The sequence below is a fragment of the Colobus angolensis genome, unplaced genomic scaffold (assembly GCF_000951035.1).
Source record: "Colobus angolensis palliatus isolate OR3802 unplaced genomic scaffold, Cang.pa_1.0 Scaffold175, whole genome shotgun sequence".
NCBI classification, from domain to species: Eukaryota; Metazoa; Chordata; class Mammalia; order Primates; family Cercopithecidae; genus Colobus; species Colobus angolensis.
Window position 1 is genome coordinate 3,277,883 of NW_012114877.1, and position 21,375 is coordinate 3,299,257.

General features: G+C 38.3%; 1 protein-coding gene across 1 annotated transcript in view; it reads right to left on the bottom strand.

Annotated features, from left to right (window-relative positions):
• The window catches only part of SKAP2 (src kinase associated phosphoprotein 2), a 336,690-nt gene that overhangs the window by 235,183 nt on the left and 80,132 nt on the right, over positions 1 to 21,375 (bottom strand). The gene's annotated exons all lie outside the window — the stretch shown is intronic.

Here is a 21,375-nt window from a genome sequence, read left to right on the forward strand (position 1 = left end):
AAACCCTGTCTCTACTAAAAATACAAAAAACTAGGCCGGGTGAGGTGGCGGGCGCCTGTAGTCCCAGCTACTGGGAAGGCTGAGGCAGGAGAATGGCGTAAACCCGGGAGGCAGAGCTTGCAGTGAGCTGAGATCCGGCCACCGCACTCCAGCCCGGGTGACAGAGCAAGCCCTAAAAAAAAAAAAAAAAAAAAAAAAAAATCTAGTATAGAGTAAAAATAATCAAAGTAAATAAAGGGAGGGAGACATGGCTAAATGTGAGAAATAGAAGAAGGCTGAGTTGGTACTCCAGCCCATAACATCTGAAGAATAAGCACAACTCACAAACCCTACAACTAACAAGTGGCATATCAATACTGGTTCATTATAGCTCAGTAAAGGTTGTTAGAATAATTGTCTATCAACTTGACTCATCTGTCATTTCAAACAAGATCTTGTTCTCAACTTTCCCACCTCTAGAAATAGACAGAGTAATCCAATCCTAATAATAATAATGATAATTCCAGCTAGCATTTGTTAATTGTTTATTATACACATCTCCTACCAAGTATATATTCCAGGCTCAAGCTAAGCATTTAAGAGACACTGCAGACCCAACCAGATTTATCAAAAAATCAATACGCAGATCATGTAATAAACCTAATTTTTAAAAATCTATCCTTTGAATAGATTTATAAATCATAGTGCAGTGACACATTATAATGGTATAAAGCTGTAAAAAAAACTATGACAACTATGTTAAAACATGTAAGAACAGGTAGTATATAAAGTTAAACCTATAAAAGCAGAATGACAAATGGTATGTAAACTCATTAAAATTATGTAAAAACATGTGTATATGGATGAGGCTCAGAAGATAATATACACATTTTAAGATGGTTGTGTTAGAAGAGCGGGATTACAGATGATCATTTTTTCCTTTTCTCAAAATTTCTATCAAATATATGATAGCTAGCCCATGTATCATGTTAACCTATATTGGTCAGCAAACAGGTTTGGCTGCATAATAAGATCTAACATATTGGCAAATTAAAAGGTTACAGTGTATTTCTCTCTCATATATATCTCCAAATATATAAGCCATGCAGAGCTGATATAGTGGTTCTACTATATCGAACCTCAAGTTCCTATCTTTTTATTCTGCCATCCCTTCTTCTGAGTGGTCTCAGATGGTTCATCACCTGTTTATATTCCAGCCAGTGAGAAGAGGGAAAGGGCAAGAGGCAAGCACACTCTCTTTCTCTAGAAGCACAGTGCCTGATACACAAGAAGACAAAAATATTAAATGAATGCATGAATGATCAACTGTGCAGTAACTCTAGTTTTGAAAGACCCAAGCAGGGAAATCCTCTAATAAAAGATATTTCACATTACTAGATATGGGCCTCTCATGTTTTCTCACTGACCTTAGAAGTATCAGGAGTATGGAGAGTAAGATGCTTTGCAAGCTAGTGGGAAAATATTCTATTGTTATTAATACCCATTTAATCTTGGAGGACTGACTCAAGCTATAGGCAGATGCCTCACAATAGGCAGATGCATTTCACTCAGCTCCACTAAACTACTTCATCCAATCTCCTGGCCAGCTAATCTTCCTATAACCTTCTGAGTTCAAGGTCATAACTGGTGGTGTTAACAGAAATCATCCCAACTGGGTCTGTAATAATAAATGTCAAAAAGACTTGTAGGTAAATTTTTACTTCCTTTGCTTCTAGCTTGAGGCACGTACAATATCTGCTGAATTCACGGATACATCTCAGGGAGAATCTGTGGGTGAGGAGAATAAAAGTGCTGCTACCCAAAAGGGAGATCTTGTTTTCAATTCAATTTGCTGACTTCCCAACCAAATTTAGCATTATGTGAATACTCAATTATGGCTTTTTATGCATGCCTTATAGATAAGTTGGTAAAAATCCTTCAACTGGAGGTAATTTAAGCAGGTGCAAAGATAGATCAACACAATGTGAAGAGATGTTCTTCCTGCTAAATTATTAGTAATCATTACCTTAGATACTACAATTCCTGCTAAGGTGTGACAGGACGTTGATGGCTTATAGAAAGTATTTAGCATGTTAATATTTCCAATGTTTCCTTATGCTGAAAGCAAATAACATTCATTATATATTATATGACTTCCTGGTATGGCACATAGGAGGCTACTTGTAAGTCAAATTATTCATATGATATTGCCTCTGAAGTGACACAAAACTTTAGTTCTCATATAACCATTGATTTTTAAAAATGTTTTCTTGAGAGAAAAATTTTTAATAAACTTGAGGGCTACAACAGTCACCAAATTCCAAAATAAAAATCATTATTTTCCTTGTAAATCAGACTTTCCTCTTGGGTTCCACATTAATTGATGTCAAGACAACCCACCTCAGTCACTTGATGGTATCTACTGTGTTTCCTATCTTTCCAGTATCCAGGGAGGGGTCCACAGTACCTTCCTCATCTCCTCTGAACTAGGTAACAACTAATAACTTCCCAACTCTTCTCTCTACCAACAGTACAAACCTTAAATTCCTTTCCTATAACATTTAAGGTGTATCCTAATTTGGATTCATCTTACTTTCCAGCATTATTTGTTTCTACAAACCCTCAGCATACCTGATCCCTAAATAAGTAAAAACCCTTCATGCCTTTTTGTTGTTGTTCATACTATTCCAACTCTAAAATGCTGAACTACTATCCCCTTTCTTCTTCAACAAGATAAAAATCCTGTTCTTGTGCTCAGTTCAATTGCCACTTCCTTAGTTAATCTTATTCCAATACCGTCAGAAGGAACTCTTTCCACCTTGCTCCCATGACATTGTATTTGTTCTGTGTGGTATTAATAATAGTATCACAAATATGACAAAATATATGTTATTATTTTTAAGGCTTTACTATGTGCCAGATACTTTGCTGAGTAAGCATTAACTCATTGAATCATCATCATTATTATTCCACATCATAGGGGCTTCTATAAGATTAAGTAACTTATTTAAAGTCATGCCCCTAGAGAGTAGGGAATTTGAATCCAGATCCTCTGACTCCAGAGATCATGTTCTTTTTAGAGCATTCTACCTGATACTGGTAATATTTAGAACTCTATCTCTCTGTCTAAACTGTAAGTTCTTTGAGATGTGGGAGTATGTCTTTGTAGCTCTGTATTCCCACAGTGTCTAATACTGCGTTTCATGCATAATAGCTGTTCATATTCCTTTTTTTTTTTTTTTTTTGAGACGGAGTCTCGCTCTATGGCCCAGGCTGGAGTGCAGTGGCGCGAACTCAGCTCACTGCAAGCTCCGCCTCCCGGGTTCACGCCATTCTCCTGCCTCAGCCTCTCGAGTAGCTGGGACTACAGGCGCCCGCCATTACACCTGACTAATTTTTTTTCATATTTTGTAGTAGAGACGGGGTTTCACTGTGTTAGCCAGGATGGTCTCGATCTCCTGACCTCATGATCCGCCCACCTCGGCCTCCCAAAGTGCTGGGATTACAGGCGTGAGTCACCGCACTGGGCCCTTATTCTTTAATGAACAAATGGAAAAGAGGATGTGGACATCTGAAAACTCTCATAGAGTTTTCTTATACTACTCCTTTGTTTCCTACCATTCAAATCCTTAGCTCATTACTGCAGATTACAAAAACTGCATATAAACCATAAAGAAGAAGCTGCAGCTGTAACAGGGCTCTGAGACCCATGTTAGCTGAACTGTGCTGAGAAGTGAAGCTATGAAAGTATCACATGATGAGCAGCCCAACACAGGCTCAACACTTGCGAGTCAGCTAGAAATATAATGGCAGCGTGAGCTAATTTCCACACACTGGCAACAGTTTTGTCTAAGCCACAGCATCCCAGCCCTCCAAGCATTACAACTACAATATTTATTGAGCAATAACAATTGCTAGATGCAATTCAGAATGTTGAATTGGGCATCATCTTTACCCAGGAGACTTGTAATTTAAATTCTACAGGCATACAGAAACTTAAGGAGGAAAGACAGCAATAGGTTTCTCTCCTCTATCGCTCACCCTCTACATGTAAACAATGCAATATTCTTCCGGCAATTCAAGATACCCCTTGGATACTGTATTAGGCACTCAGTGAAGAAGAGTTAACTCACTGAGGCTGAGGTGATAGCATTTAGTGTGCTGGAGTAGTGACTTGCCGTATAGACCCCAGTGTCCCAAACAACTTAGTACAGCTTCTAAATGTGGTTAATACTCTTAACACAGTCTATGATGTGAGATCAAAGATGTAGCTTAAGTTGGACCTAGAAAAAAATTGTAAATGAGCTGGAAATACAAATTGCACCTCTCCTAATAGCATTACCTTCTGTTCTTTGGTATATGCCTCCTTCATTCCTCTAGGCATCATCCCATTTATAATTTCAACTAATCTCTACTAAACATTAATTGGCAATGAGCCAATTAATGCATTACATTTTAAAGTTAATTTTTATTTTTATCAAAGTAATACATGTACATAATTTTAAGAACAAAACATGAGAAAAAAGCAGTCCCCAAGCCAAACTCCCCTTCAACTCCTATTCCTGATTCCTTATGGTAACCACTTTTAATTTTTTTTTTTAGCTATTTCTTTTGATGTTTACATCCATTTTTTAATAATGTACTTATACTGTTATTTCTTATTTTTGAATTTTAAACATTATTTAATTTACTTCATTCTATGGAATATGGTTTACCTCTTTTAATATAATCTCCCGACACACACACCCAAAACACGTACATATTTCCCCTTCTCCATCTTTCCAACATCATTGTGGCATACACTTGGGCTAAATCCATAATTATAGTTTATATAACTATGAATCTATTAACATTATTTACATCTCAGTTTTGGAGTATATTGTAATTACATTTCTTATACAACTTTATTTCCCAAGAGTTTATATTTGCATCTATTCTTTTTGGTTGCTTGATTTTCTACATAGCTATCATAAACTCATTCTCAAATGCTCCATTGGACTGAAAACTCTTCTCAATATAGTCAAACACTTCATGTAATCTATCAGCTTAATCTATTTCTTGGAGACATCCGTATGGACTTTCCTCTCCTTCTATTAAATTCTGTACTGTTTTCTAGGATGCTGGATATCTGCCATTATGGGGCTTTCCTTTGCCAGCATCCTGGCAAAATCCAGATCCTTTGCCTCTGTCCTGTATTAGATCCCTTGTCTTTTCCATTCCATGACTTCCTCTTTCTGATTTTACTTCTTCATCTTAATGGAACGTATCTTCCCATACTTTCTTGAAAAAATGGTACAAGGGCAGTAACTCTGTTGAGAATTTACATATCTGAAAACTCATTTACCCTCATATTTAGATAGGTATAGAATTTTATTTTGGTAAATATTTTTTCTCAGAAATTTAATAGCATTTCTCCATGTTTTCTAGCTTTTGTTAATTTGTTTTATTTTCTTGTTTGTTTGTTTGTTTTTAGAGATGGGATCTTGTTCTGTCACCCAGGCTGGAGTGTAGGGGGCATAATCAGCTCACGACAGCCTCGAACTTCTAGGCTCAAGCAATCCTCCTGCCTCAGCCTCCCAAGTAGCTGGGGCTTAGTTTTTTATTATTTGATAATCCAAAAGAGTGAACATCAGTGTAGTCGGTGGCAGAAACTAGGCTTCCAGCCTATATCTAATTCCAAGCCCAGGAATATTCTTCTCCTATGATATCGAACTTTTGTATACTAAAGTATGAAGGTATAAAATTGAAATATTTCCAGCGGTAGCTGCAATTTGATAAGGGACTCATTTGCAGACCTAAAGCTTGAGTCGAAGAAGTAAAGTTATAGTGGTAAAACAAGATATGCAGTTAAATTGAGGGTCAGGACCCCTGAAACCACAGGATATAACTTGTCTTCTATTTCTATTAAATGTGTCAAGTTGGTAGCATTCCCCGAAGTTTCTTGGGACTCCAGAAATTGCATGTTGGGAGATAATTCTCCATGGGTCTCTCACATTTCTGCACGTCTTACAAGCAGAAACATTGACTGCCTCTGTTCCAGACTATTGTTTCAAGCAATCATCCTTGAGTGATACAGATAGTGTCTTGGTCTGAAGCAAAGGTCAGGTTTGCCTTCAGCTCTGGAATATAGAGACAGTGTCTCCTAGAGCAAAAGACAAACATGCTTATGGCCCATTATAAATGATCTGGGTTCTCTGAACTCAGGGTTCTTCATTTATAATACTCCCCATTGCAGGTGCAAATACCACTGCTCCTCTTCACATTGCCAGGTGGTATTTGAGGCTTAAGGGGCTGGCATAAATGCTGATATTCTGTCTACTGTTAATGCTATAAGTAATAAACTGTCCTTGGTTTCTGACCCAGGAGTATTATATCTTCTGCCAGCACCCACAAAACTGACAGGCTAACTTAGCTTGCAAATAGGATACAATTTCAGGCCCTTTTCAGCTTTTGAGACATATAACCAAAATATATAGAAAAACAATTCAGGGAGTATATAGATTAAAAAGAGTTTCATATTTACAAAAATTTTTTTTTGGCTTGGGAATACAGAATTAAAACCCAACCACAGTCTAGAAGTCCAATATACTTGAAATTTGGCTTCAACAAGTTAAATATTTCTCCAATGCACCTAAAGTGCTTAGGTGTTTCTTATTAGTATTTGATATTTCTATGACCAAGCATTCTCTGTTTACTTTTAAAGAGCTTCCACAAAATTTTTATCCTCTAAGATATAACTATTTGGGGCCAGGTGCGGTGGCCTAGGCCTGTAATCCTAGCACTTTGGGAGGCCGAGGCAGGCGGATTGCCAGACCTCAGGAGTTCGAGACCAGCCTGGACAACACAGTGAAACCCCGTCTCTACTAAACATGCAAAAAATTAGCTGGGCGTGGCGGTATGCGCCTGTAGTCCCAGCTACTGGGAAGGCTGAGGCAGGAGAATTGCTTGAATCCAGGAGGCAGAGGTTGCAATGAGCCAAGATGGCGCCACTGCACTCCAGTATGGGCTACAGTGCGAGACTCCGTCTCCAAAAAAAAAAAGAAAAGGAAAGACAAGAAAACAAAAAAGATGTAACTATTTGGGAGGTAGCTGGGAAAAGGATCCTTTACAATTAACTAAAGCCTTCAAGGTCTATTTCAATTATTCTTACAGACCCAAAACACAGTAGACTGTCTTAAATGTCTTAGAAATCCTTAACTTAAAGGATAATATAAGGAATGTCTTTTGAATGCATGGCCTGTTATTCATTTCTACTTACAGCATCATTAGCAACATCAGTGAATACACTGAAGACTGTGAACTTTGACCTCGTAAAGTAGTATATGTGCAGCATTACTACAGGTTAATTGTCATCATCACTGTCACTCTTTAAATACCCAGACAAGACATAATGTCAAGAAGAAAGCACCTGTTTGTCATCATGCAACATGCAGCCCTGACCCAATGAGAAAGAACAATCCAGAGCCTTACATATATGAGAGGAAGTCTCTGGAACACTGCAATTCTAAAAAATTCATTCATTGGGCTGTTTACCTCCCAAGGGCATCCTGGTGCAAAGGTCACCTAAAAAAACTACAGGAAGGTTCTGGAATGAACCAAAACAGCAAAATGTTGAAATGCCACAGCTGTGATAAAGGGAAAAGAACATAGATTGTGGATTCAGGAAAATGCTATTCAAATTCTGGTTCCACTCTGAGCAGTCATGAAGCTTTGTGTATATTTTTTTTACCTCCTCTGAGCTCAAATTCCTTATCTGAAAATTGTGATACTGTTATATGAACTGTGATAAAACCTGACAAGACTGTTTGAGGATCACAATATAATGTTATGTGCAAAATATCTGACATAATGAACTCCTAAAATGTATTTGTTGAATCTAGACTGCAGAGAAGGCCCTGAGACTTCCAGATTGACACGATACAGAATCCTCAGACCCATTAAAAACTTGATGAGCTGGGCATGGTGTCTCATGCCTGTAATCTCAGCACTTTGGGAAGTCGAGACGGGAGGATCACCTGAGGCTGGGAGTTCAAGATCAGCCTGACCAACATGGAGAAATCCCATCTCTACTAGAAATACAAAATTACCCAGGCATGATAGCGCATGCCTGTAATCCTAGCTACTTGGGAGGCTAAGGCAGGAGAATCTCTTGAACCTGAGAGGTGGAGGTTGTGGTGAGCTGAGATGGACCACTGCACTCCAGCCTGGGCAACAACAGCAAAACTCCGTCTCAAAAACAAAAAACAAAAAAACATACCTGATGAAGCTGGGCGCAGTGGCTCACGCCTATAATCCCAGCACTTTGGGAGGCTAAGGTGGGCGGTCAGGAGTTTGAGATCAGCCTGGCCAACATAGTGAAACCCCATCTCTACTAAAAATACAAAAACTAGCCAGGCGTGGTGGCAGGCACCTGTAATCTCGGCTACTCAGGAGGCTGAGGCTGGAGAATCACTTGAACCCAGGAGGCGGAAGTTGCAGTGAGCCTAGATTATGCCACTACACTCCAGCCTGGGTGACAGAGCAAAACTCCACCTCAAAAACAAAACAAAAAACTTGATGACGTGACTTTGTCTACGTAAAATGAGTCTATTTTTTCCTTATGTTAGGTAAAGTGCTCAGCACCTTCAGTAAACAAGCATCAGTCAGCTCTAAACAAAGCAAAACACTTTATAGCAAAAAAATTTTTTATAGCAAAAAACTTCATAGAGTTTACCTTATTTCTGAAATTATTACATTAAAATAAAGGTGAAAATAGAAAATAGGTGGATGTATACCTGTTAATAGAGAGTCTGAACACCAAATAGGAAATTTGGGCTTTATTCCATAAGCAATAATGATAGCTTAAGAAAAATTATTCTGATAGCAATACATGAAATGATTTGGTGGTGTCAAAAAATAAAGTAAGAAAGATCAAGTCCAGACACTGTGGCTCGTGCCTGTAATCCCAGAACTTTCGGAGGCTGAGGCGGAAGGATCACTTGAAGCCAGGAGTTCAAGACCAGCCTGGGCAACATAGCAAGACCTGTGTCACTATAAAAAAAAAAAAAGAAATTAGCTGGGCATGGTGGTGCATGCCTATAGTCCTAGCTACTTTGAGAAGCTGAGGTGGGAGAAATGCTTAAGCCCAGGAGTTCAAGGTTACAGTGAGCTATGATCACACTACTACATTCCAGCCTAGGTGACAGAACAAAACTCCGTCTCTGCCAAAAAAAAAAAAGGGGAAATACAGAAGGAAGGAAGGAGGGAAGGAAGGAGGGAAGGGAAGGGAAGGGGAGGGAAGGGAAGGGAAGGGAACGGAAGGGAAGGGAAGGGAAGGGAAGGGAAGGGAAGGGAAGGGAAAAAGAAGAAAAAAAGAAACATCAGTAAGGAGGAAATTTAAATATTCCAAATCAGAGGCATCAAGCATTCAAGTAATGTTGGTAGTATTCATGTATCTGATATGAAGTCAAAAAACCTCTTACTGGCTATGAACTGCTCATGTAAAATGAGTAAATCGTTTACCCTTCAGATGATAGTGAATTTATCATACATCAGTCCTAGCAACCACTTCACAAAATAATTTCTTCAGGTAGTTAGGTTGATTTTTTTACATATCATCCTTAAAATAACATGGATATAAAAATACTTCTTGGTTTCAACAGACACTTTTGTATAAAATTTATGTATTCTAACAGAAACTCCTCGTTTTTGAGGGAAGAACATAGAAAAGTTATCTCGAAATTATAAGATAAGAATTTGAGAGTTCAGTGAAACAATGTCAAATTTTTGGTTTAAGCTTTCAGTTCATAAAAATGTTAAGTTTTTTATATCATTAGTATAGGAAATGGGCATTGACACTGAGTACTCTATTACAGGGCTGTATGAACGCAGAAGGCTCACAAGTTGAAAGAAATTGTAGCTAATATTTCAGGTTATTCAGGGCAGAAGAAATCATTTCATTATTTGTGTTCCATTTATGACTGGAAACTCATCCTCTCAAATACTGCCATGATTTTCAGCAAGCAAGATCATTTAGGTTTACCATCTCAGGGGCTATTATGAAATATTGGGTGGACATTACTGGGTTCATGTGCTTGTTTACTTCTTTCATTTTTCTCTTTGCTGATTAAAGGAAATTATAAACCATTATATGCAACTGTGTATCATTACAGATTTATGAGAGAATAAATTACTCCTTTGACAGATTTAAGAATGCAAAAGCCTTAAGGAGATGCTTTCCTCAAAATATAATTCCATTTCCCACTCCCAAAATTGATCTCTCTCAAACTCCCTACTCCTCTGGAACTGCTACTCCCAGTGCAGAGAAAATAGAACATATGTATGTATATATGTGTCTGTATGTGTATACATATATATTTATATATACACATTATATATATAATTGAAGTTTCATTCACTCTACTATATTCAATTCTTCAAACAAATTCATAATTGTATTCAATATTCATCTTAATAGCAAGATCAATCTTATGGAAAATATCAGTTCTGTAATAATAAAGAAAGAAGTATAAAAGCTTGTGTGTGGTAAACCATGCCCCTCAAAACATAACAGTTTTAACTCAAGTAGAACTCAAATAATGAAGGCTAAGAACTAAGACTAAGACTTAATTTTAAGACTAATAATTCTATACTCAGTGATTTTGAGTAAGGAATTCTCAAATAAAAGTTAGGAAGAGTTAAATTCACCAAAAAGATCCAAAGAAACATAGTTTGATGAAGTAATGAACAACTATTATGCCAAATGCATAGTATTAGTAAACCTTCACACAGTCTTGATTAGGTAGCATAATAAGAAAGTCAATGATTGGTAAGGTAACCAATCAAGCGAATTCCCCTCAGTACTAGAATAAAGAAGATAAGCAAAATTGAGTGAAAAGAAAAGAATTGTGATAGACTATGAAAGGTGGCCCACAAATTCGCATGTGTTACTTTGTACCACTATGACTTTGTGCACTATGACTGTACCATACGGATGAGCCTGAACTAGCCTACTAATGATGATAGATACATGACTATCACTTCACCAGACATAGAACAATCACCAGACATGTGTGGAACCATCCTAGACAATCTAGCTATCTCTTCTGATGGAAGAAATACACAGTCAACCCATAAAACTGTGAGAAATAATAGATATTATTATAATTCACAAAGGTTTGGATAGTTTATTAGGGAGCAAAAGCTAACTGATAAAGAAAATGGTGCTAGAACTGAAGTGCTGCTGTTACAGCAACCTGAAATATGTAGCATTAGCTTTGGGACAAGGTGATGGATAGAGGCTGGACAAGTGACAGGAAAATTGTTAGCCGAAATTGAGAAAATAGAGAATAAATTGTTAAGAGCAAGAAAAGTGGTAAGAAACTGCTATAGCACTCTGGAAAAATGGCAATCTGTATTATATAGCAGTGCAACAATAGCAAAACGTTGACTATGATAATATGGAAGATAGAAAATTTACCCAATGGGCCGGGCATGGTGGTTCACACCTGTTATCCCAGCACTTTGGGAGGCCAAGGCAGGCAGATCACCTCAGGAGTTCGAGACCAACCTGGCCAACATGGTGAAACCCCATCTCTACTAAAAAAAAAATATAAAAATTAGCCAAGCATGATGGCAGGCTCCTGTAATCCCAGCTCCTCAGGAGGCTGAGGCAGGAGAATCGCTTAGTTTGCAGTGAGCCGAGATGGTGCCACTGCACCCCAGCCTGGGCAACAGAATGAGACTCTGAAGGAAAAAAAGAAAGAAAGAAAGAAAAGGAAGGAAGGAAGGGAGGAGGGAGGGAGGGAGGGAGGAAGGAAGGAAGGAAAAGGAAGGAAGGAAATTTACCCAATAACTTAGAGAATCAGCTAAGGAGATTCCCAGGCAAAATGTTGAAGGAGTATATTTTTTTTAATTGCATAAGATAACATACAAAAACAAGAGAGAGCTAAAGAAAGAACTGTGCAGTTTTCCTGCAGAATTCATAAGCAATATAAAGGAGCCAGGACTTGAGAGCTGGGGGAAAAACACTTCATATTTCTGGTCTCTCTAGACATTAAAAGATTTTCAAAGTAATAAATGACTGGCTGGGTGTGGTGGCTCATGCCTGTAATCCCAGTGCTTTGGGAAGCCAAGGTGAGATGATCATTTGAGGACAAGAATTTGAGGTTACAGTGAGCTATGATCATGGCACTGCATTCCTGCCTTGGCAACAGAGCAAGACCTTGTCTCAAAAAAAAAGGAAATGACTTCACAGTGAAGATCCAGATCAAGAGTGCGGCTGAAAGACCCCTTGTTAAACAACTGAATGATGTAAGGTGATGCCTAGAACCTTTTTTTTTTTTTTTTGAGATTGAGTCTTGCTCTGTCGCCAGGCTGGAGTGCAGTGGTGAGTGGTGCGATCTCGGCTCATTGCAACCTCTGCCTCCCAGGTTCAAGCGATTCTCCTGCCTCAGCTTCCCAAGTAGCTGGGACTACTTGGGAGGCCACCACACCCAGCTAATTTTTGTATTTTCAGTAGAGATGGGGTTTCATCATGTTGGCCAGAATGGTCTCGATCTCTTAACCTCGTGATCCGCCCACTTCAGCCTCCCAAAGTGCTGGGATTACAGGTGTGGGCCACCATGTCCAGTCGGTGGTGCCTAGAATCTTAAGGATGTATCACAGCAGCCTGGTATACAGCCCAAAGATGAGAGTGACTTTCTCTAAAAGAATTAGTGATGAGGGCTTTAGGGCATGGAATAGGCCTGAATCATATTCACAGAAGGTCCACAAAGTTCCAAAAAATTTTTTAAAGAGTTATACTGATAAAAATCCCTGCAAGCTTGAACTAAAAAAAAAAAAAAGTCAAAATGAGAAGAGTTCTCTGGGCCTCCAAATTTTCACATGTAGGAAGCAGGCTAAGAAAGCCACACAACTGCAAACATAAGCTATTTTTTATTGAAAACTAAGAGTGTCTTAGAGGGTAGAGGAAAGAGCCCATAGTACAATAAGCCTCCTTCCTCTGAGAAGAACATCAGAGGACAGTAAGTTATGGAGCTGAGCCTAGGAAGAACTGGGGCCTAATCAAAAAACATTCTCTGCTTCTTGAATAGAGGGACCCCAGCAACATCTGACAGGCTAGACTTCAGAATTTTTATGGACTACTAACTGCTATATATCTCTCATTTCTTCCCTTCTTTAAATGAGAGTATTTGTCGCTCTATTTTAAGTAGGATATGGGGGCAGATAGCTTCAAGAGGAGCTGCACCTCAAACGCTGCACCTTATCCACTTCTAAACTAACTGCGTATCACAAGATCATAGACTTCAATACCGATACCTCGGAATAAAATAATAGGGGGAGTTTCATGAAAGCAAAGATTTTTCTCTGTTTTGTTCCTTGTTGTATTCCAAACACCTAGGACAGTGATAGGTTCATGATAGGCCCTCAATAAATATTCACTGAATTAATGAATAAACTCTTTAAAAAGTTTAAACTCACATGTCATTTCATTGTTCTTTTTGTATTGTATTAGCAGACATTTGTGGTTTTCTTTGCCAAAAAACAAAAAACACAGGCCAGGCACAGTGGCTCATGCCTGTAATCCCAGCACTTTAGCAGGCTGAAGCAGGAAGATCACTTCAGCCTAGGAGGTCAAGGCTGCAATGAGTCATGATCGCCCCACTGTATTCCAGCCTGGGTGACAGAGCAAGACGCTGTTGCACAAACAACAACAAAACCCCAGTTTGACCTAAATGTGGTATCCTGTTCACAATAGTAGTTACTTTCAAAAAGAGGTAAAACCTCAATGTGAATTCAGCCACTTGCTCAGAGGAGCATCATAAGGAAATAAGAGAAGTCCTTCAAAGCTCCTAGTGAGCTGAGATCAGCTTGTACTCTGAAGCAAGAGATTCTATTAGTACCTTTACTTAGTATTCATAACTACAGTATTATGACTTGTCATACAATTATCTAGCTTTTCTAATTCATCTCTTGAATGAATCTATGACCTCCCAGGCTAATAAATTCCACAGGTTGGCCATACATTGGGTAAAGAAATATTTTCCTTATGCTTTTTAAATTCTAAGTTTATTTCAGCCATTAATTTTACAGAATGAGTGACCCTTGTCTTAACAGTTGGAAGACATAAAATTAAGTAAATTGGACCTACAGTAAGGATGTCTTTTTAGAAGTTTTGTGTGGTAATGTTTCATTTATCAGGTGAACATGTGGCTGTGTTAGAATAGCATGACTAGCTAATTATTTTCCTTTCAGATATTTACTTTCACAGTAGAACAGAAAGGAAATTTCAGGATGAAGATAAAGAGAAAAGAAAGAAAACAAACAAGGGATATATGACACTGTCTGGATCATGGACTGCTATCATTCTACCTGTGTTCTATAAAATTGCTATGGTCTAAGATAATAAGATAAACAAAATGGATTCAATCAGTTTTAAAGCTGAAGTTTTCCTGGGTAACGATAACAGCATTTGACTATGTTTATCCCTTAGATCAGAAGCAAATGAAAGAAAAAGGATTTGCTGTTCACGGAATTTTATTCTTAAGGCTAATGCTATCTGTAAAACAATTAACAAAGTATTTTCTAATGTAATTACTGCCTGGGATCTGTGTGTATGTGTCATTTTTCACAGTCTGTTTCATTGAAATGTATAAGGTCAGCTAATAAGAAGCAGTTTGCTGGCTGGGCGTGGTGGTTCACACCTGTAATCCCAACACTTTGGGAGGCAGAGGCAGGTGGATCATGAGGTCGGGAGTTTGAGACCAGCCTGACCAACATGGTGAAATCCCATCTCCACTAAAAATACAAAAATTATCCAGGCATGGTGGAGCATGTCTGTATTCCCAACTACTCGGGAGGTTGAGGCAGAAGAATTACTTGAACCTGGGAGGTAAAGCTTGCAATGAGCCAAGATCATGCCACTGCACTCCAGCCTGGGTGACACAGTAAGACTCTGTCTCAAAAAAAAAAAAGAAGAAGAAGAAGATGTGTGATCAGGCTGGGGGTCTCAGTAGGATTAAGCCTTGGAATAAACAGGGATTATTTATTTATTTAGCTTTGGCAATTTGGAAAAGCTTTACTCACTGAACTAATCACAAATTTTTTGTAAGAACACAAGATTCCCCATTATTTAAGGTTATATAACCTCTTTTTTGTTTTTTGGATAGGGTCTTGTTCTGTCACCCAGGCTGGAGTGCAGTGGCTTGATCACAGCTCACTGTAGCCTTGACCTTCTGGGCTCAAGCAATCCTCCCACCTCAGCTGGGATAACAGGCATGCATTACCATGCCTGGCTAATTTTTGTATTTTTTGAAGAAATGGGGTTTTGCCATGTTGCCTAGGCTGGCCTCAAACTCCTGGGCTCAAGGAATCCTCCTGCCTTGGCCTCCCAAAATACTGGGATTACAGGCATAAGCCACTGCATCCGGTCCCAATGACTTCTTTTAGGAATAATATACAATCTTAATGCAGAGCAAGAAATGGTGGACATTGGGGAGTAAAACAGTGAAGCATTTTGTCACTGGCGGGTTTTAGAGAATGAAAGTGTGCACACTGATAAAACAACTAATATTGCAGATTATAATATATTGTTAATCAATATCTACGTATGTTGGCACACATGCATTAGAAAAAAAATTACAGCTGGAAAGAATTCTGCAATCATATGGCACAACTTCAACATTTCAGTGAAGAGGAACTATGAACCTGAAAAGTGATGTGTACAAGGTAACAGAGCTACTTAACAGAAGGCAGAAATGTTGGGCAACAGTGCTGACTTTCTTCAACGGCAACAATTCTGCCTAGGTCATAATAACATCTTGAAAAAGGAGAACCCTCTGACACATGACCAAAGTCTGATCACTTTTAAAATTTCACCCCAGGCTGTTTTTTGCTCAAGCCCAGATAAATCTGCTCCTCTTTCTCCAGAGCCTGGAATGCTAGAAAGACTCTTTTACTTTGGGCACAATCGGTGGAAAAGCAACTTAGAAACTTAAAAGGAAAGAGTTGCAGTGGTGCTTCTTCCTCCATAATCTCCCTGCTGAAAGATTAAAGTATTTTCAGTAGTGTAGCCTTCAATACATATGACAACATTCATGAGTGTGTTGATCTAATATATACTAAGATATTATTTCTAAAAACATATGATTCTAATTTTCTTTAATGACATATAATTATAATATTAGGTCACATATTATGGGTCTGGCCAGAGGCATGGAATCATGCTACTGTTGCTTCTACTACCACTAATTCTCTACTCTATAGAGATATTTTTATGCTTTGTATGTCATTCTGTCACATGAAGTGTGTTGTAATGAGTGTATTTATGAGTCTAGCCATTGGGAGTGGAAACTGATGTATTATGTAGCTTTGCACCTCATGTGCAGCTGAATTATTATGCAGATCTTAACAGCCAAGAAGTCTGTGATCAGAGAAAAAAAGAATTTCAAAACATAAACCATGTTCCTGGCACTAGCTTCGAATACTGGACATTCATAACCCACAAATGCCCAGACTATAAATTTGCAAGTTGCATTAATATGGCAGTAAAAGTCACTCTTCTGAAAGCTGCACTTGTAAAATATTTATCAATTCACATGGTTGTTCCTGGCAAATAACTACATCTGTCAGCTCTGTCTTTTTGCTCCCAAAGCAGCAGGGTTGGTGTCCTGTGTAATTCACAATATGTTCATAAAAAATTATTTTGAAAAATCAAGATAGAAGATATTTTATTCTAGGGGGTAATATATCTGCTCCTCCAATGGTATGGTGTTACTATTTGATCTCCTGAGATCTTTTCTCATCAAGCCTTTTTCTCTGAACAAGTTTTCACTTTATTGGACTTATCTAGTTTCCAAATTAGCAAGGCAAGTCCTGTGGGGTTGTCTTTAAAATCTCACATTAATATGTACAACACAGGCCGGGCACGGTGGCTCACGCCTGTAATGCCAGCACTTTGGGAGGCTGAGGCAGGCAGATCGCCTGAAGTCAAGAGTTCAAGATCAACCTAGTCAAAATGCTGAAACCCCAACTCTACTAAAAATACAAAAATGTGCCAGGGGTGGTGGTGGGCGCCTGTAATCCCAGCTACTTGAGAGACTGAAGTGGGAGAATCGCTTGAATTCGGGAGGCAGAGGTTGCAGGAAGCGGAGATGGCGCTACTGCAGTCCAGCCTGGGCAACAGAGTGAGACTCGGTCTCAAAAAAAAGAAAAGATAAAAAAAGTACAACACAGTGGAGTTTTTCCTTCCCAAGTCAATATGTATATATCAATGTCACATGGTAAAGGAATTTTCTATGTATATAATCTCCCTATAGTGTTTAGGAGATGCTTCATATAAGAGACCTTTTAGATAGACCTGTCTAGATTTTTTTCTTAAGGCAGGAAAAAAAATTAAAAGACATCAGAATATATTTTCATATAGATGTATGCCATACAGACGTAGTCCATTATTTCTAGTGGGGAGAAAGCCCCTCAAAATCATACCTACTAACATACTGAGTACTTGACAATAAAATATGCTGTTGTGTTTGTATGTGTATAATTTTTACTGCCATCTAGCTTTTCCTTCCCTCTCTCTCCATGAGAAAGGATTTAGGGGCGGGGCGTGGTGGCTCATGCCTGTAATCCCAGCACTTTGGGAGGCCAAGACAGGTGGATCACAAGGTCAGGAGATCGAGACCATCCTGGCTAACACGGCAAAACCCCATCTCTACTAAAAATACAAAAAATTGGCCAGGTGTGGTGGCGGGCCCCTATAGTCACAGCTACTAGGGAGGCTGAGGCAGGAGAATGATGTGAACCTGGGAGACGGAGCTTGCAATGAGCCGAGATCGCGCCACTGCACTCCAGCCTGGGTGACAGAGCAAGACTCCGTCTCAAAAAAATAAAAGGAAAAGGATTTAGGTTGTTTATAATGCAAACATAATTGTTATAAAGACAGAACAGTTAAAGGTGAGATCAGAGATATAAAACATCAGATAATATTAAAGTCCTTAAATTTGGGGAGGTAATGCATCCCTTTGAGAATCTGATGAAAACTTTATGCTCTTTCCCCAGAAAATGCAAGTAAGTATATACACACAAACAAAACACATAATACACACTCTTGTATACAAACTCATTATACAAACTCAGGCATTCAGAGACCACCAATACCATTCCACAGACCACCACAGAGGAAGGAGAAAGAAAATGTATATCAGGAAACTAGAATAAAATTATTAGTACCATTAAGCATGAAGTTTAGCTCTAACTTTTAGTCAATCCAGAAGGGAGAATTCAATGGGTTTCGCAGATCTCAATGTTTAACAGAGAAACACACATCAGGTTTTTAGGAGACGTATTTTGAGAGGAATTTGTCAGGTGGATGAATCTTGGATTTATTTTATTTTATTCTTTTTATTTTTTTTTGAGATGGAGTCTTGCTCTGTCGCCCAGGCTGGAGTGCAGTGGCATGATCTCTGCTCACTGCAAGCTCCGCCTCCTGGGTTCACGCCATTCTCCTGCCTCAGCCTCCCGAGTAGCTGGGATTACAGGCTCCTGCCACCACACCCAGCTAATTTTTGTATTTTTAGTAGAGATGAGGTTTCACCATCTTGGCCAGGCTAGTCTTGAACTCCTGACCTCGTGATCCACCTGCCTCAGCCTCTCAAAGTGCTGGGATTACAGGCGTGAGCCACTGCGCCTAGCCTCAGATTTATTATTAAATACACAATGAACAATGTCTTTAACAGGAATTTTGCAAAAATGGAAAACTATTTTCACATGGCCATTTTTATACTGTTCCCTTAATAAATCCTGAGGATATTCTTAATAAGTAGTAATTCTTATCAGTAGTTATACCAACTGAGCCTAGATAATCTGGCTTCTGTATCTGACCTGACATAGCAACAAATGGTTTCCCTCTAGAGAAAGCTCCAGTATTCATAAGGTGCAATATGCTTGCAGCAGCCTTCCTGGAACTACAACTAAGAAGCTGCAGCATCAGCAAGGCCTGAGAAATTGTATGGACTCACTAACCCACACATCTGGCAGGACTCATGTGTCAAAAAGGTGACTCTAAGCAAGACACCAAGAAATACATGAATTTAAGAGGCAAACTAAAAACTATAAATAGGTTACAGCGGGAATGAAGGTGTACCCTACTTGATTTCTGCTCACTGTGGAGAAGCCTATGGTTTATGTGCTGATCTTATTTTGTCCATTAAAGCCCCTCCAATCAGGCATATCACCTGGGGATGGGAACACTGATTGTATACCAACTAGGAATAGAAGAATTCAAAGCTAAAGAAGGAAGAATTTAATTTCTGATTAAGAATATCATTAGACAGAAATTGTCTAATTATGTTGATCCATCACATGCTATTCTGGTGATCAGCAGCCCAAATCATATACATATACTTTTTTTTTTCCCAAAGAAATTGTCATGTAATCTTTTTAAAAGCAGTATGGACTGATATCTTACCAAGCCAGAAGAACAAAATTTCTTCTTCAGATGCTTATGACAAAAGGACTTGGAATTATCTGTCTAAATAATGTCAAAATAGCCATTATTTCCTTCCACAAATGAAGGAACGGGATTGGGGATTAACTTTGTGGGATTCATTTAATTTTACACATGGCATAGTATATGGAAACAGTAAACAGTTTACAACATTTGAGCTTGGAGACTCTGGGTTGAATATTTAAACCATTGCTTGAGACATAATCAGTGGATAGAAAATTCTAAGAACGGCAGCCCTACTCCAGAACTTTCTAGTGGGTGACATCTGGGGTGAATTAAGTTTCTGTTCAGTCTCAACTTTAGCTACAGGTGTGGAGGTGTAAATGTGCTTTCCAGGAACTGTAGATTATATGATCATGATGTAGACTACTTTTATTAGGAGTTCAAGTACCACATTTCCAGAAATATAAAGAATGACAGCAAGGAAAAAAGCCTTTAGAGCTTAAATTACAACCACATCTAATGAACTCAGAGGTGTTTTCCACTTACTAGGGTATTGCTTTTCAACTCCTGTAGCTTAAATGAATCTAGTGATCATAACAGTAAATATGGTTTCCAAAGGTATCCCAAGAGGTATCATTAGTCACATATTACATCCTTTTCTAATTTGTACACTTTCCATGTTTCAGGGTTTCACAGGACTGCTGAAACCTCCAGAATTAGATGTTTCCCTCAGCAGTCTACAATAACCCTTAATCTGAATGACATGTATTATTTCCTCAGCAAACATGTGATGTGGGAAGCTTAGTAAAAGATTTATTATAAGAAAAGGCTCGATGTTTTATTTCCTCCCCTAATTGAATACATTATTGCTCTCTGTTTAGAAATGCTATGTTGATGTATTACACCTCAGAACAACTATGCACATGCCATCTGCAGCAGGAAGGTTTATTAGACTACAAATCAAGATACAGATGTTGGAGGGAAAGCTACGTATGCTAAGTCATAATACATTAAAGCACATTTTAAATCTATATGTCATGGTGGTCCAGCAGATTTTTATTTTTTTATATTAAGTATTGGTGCTTACGAAAATTCAGGAACTAGAAGCCCTCTCTTCATGTACACGATAGGTAAAGTCATAAGCTGCTGAGGTGATAGGTATAACCTTGTAGATGGGGAAAAGGACTAAGTAACTTCAAAAGAGAAAGCTCACATTCTTATTCCTTAGTACTAGTGAAAAGATCCACATTTAAAGTCAGCATTCTAAGCCAAATGAGCAGATAAGTCTTTTGGGAGTGTAAATGATCACATTTTTATTGATCTTTTTCACATATTTAGATTTTCATCAATTTACCAGAAGAGCATTTACTGAGTACCTGTTACTGGCTAGGTGACTCTAGGATGTGTTCTGGGATTTTATTAAAACAAGACTCAGTTATATTATTTTGATATAAGAGGAGTTTATTTTTTCTTTCTTTTTCCAACTGTTCAAGTTCAGGTCCAATAATGGACAAATTGCCCCCAGAAAGTTTACAAGAATATATCAACTACTTCATTGGTTGAAAGAATTAGAGGAAACTTGGCCAGCACAGCTGAGAGGATTGCTTTCCTGAGATATGACATGATTCTCCTCCATTAGACTCACAAAAATATAACTCAATTGTATCAATCTTAAACAAATAAAATCTAGGATGCTCACATTTTCTAGAAGGATTAATGTTCTGTAGATCTATTGATCTTCTACATTCTTCTTAAAGTATCCAGGGTAATCATTAACAATACTTTGTTTTGATTTACTTGCCTGGTGTCTGAGGCTCTTCCAGCTCTCTATAATACATTTGTGCCTTATTCATCATGCTTATTCTGTAGATAAAGACAACACATTACTGGCATTTGTAATTGGGAGGCTTAAAATTTTTAAAAATAAAATTAGAGATAATCTAATTTTTAGATTAGGGTTAGATTTT